Source organism: Microtus ochrogaster, chromosome 7 (assembly GCF_000317375.1).
Source record: "Microtus ochrogaster isolate Prairie Vole_2 chromosome 7, MicOch1.0, whole genome shotgun sequence".
Classification (NCBI taxonomy): domain Eukaryota; kingdom Metazoa; phylum Chordata; class Mammalia; order Rodentia; family Cricetidae; genus Microtus; species Microtus ochrogaster.
Window position 1 is genome coordinate 13,118,407 of NC_022014.1, and position 451 is coordinate 13,118,857.

A 451-nucleotide genomic window follows, 5' to 3' on the forward strand; every position below is an offset into this window, starting at 1 on the left:
CAGGGCAGATGTGATGAAGCTCAGGCCCAAGATGGATGTAGGCTAGAATCTTCCTGGTAAGCCACCACCTTGTGGTGCTACACAGATTACTAGATTTGGGTTAAAGCAAGATATGAGAGTTAGCCAGTAAGAGGCTAGAGCTAATGGGCCAGGCAGTGTTTAAAAGAATACAATTTGTGTGTTGTTATTTTGGGTGTAAAGCTAGCCCTGTGGGAGCCGGGAAGGATGAAAATCAGGCCTGCCCACAGCTCCTTCTACAGTCTTAGGCCACATGTGCAGCAGTTACAGCTGTGAGACGTGTGGTCCTAGGCCACGTGTGCAGTGTCTATAGCTGTGAGACAGATGGTCCTAGACCATGTGTGCAGCATCTATAGCTGTGAGACACATGGTCCTAGGTCACGTGTGTAGCATCTACAGCTGTGAGACAGATGGTCCTAGGCCACGTGTGCAG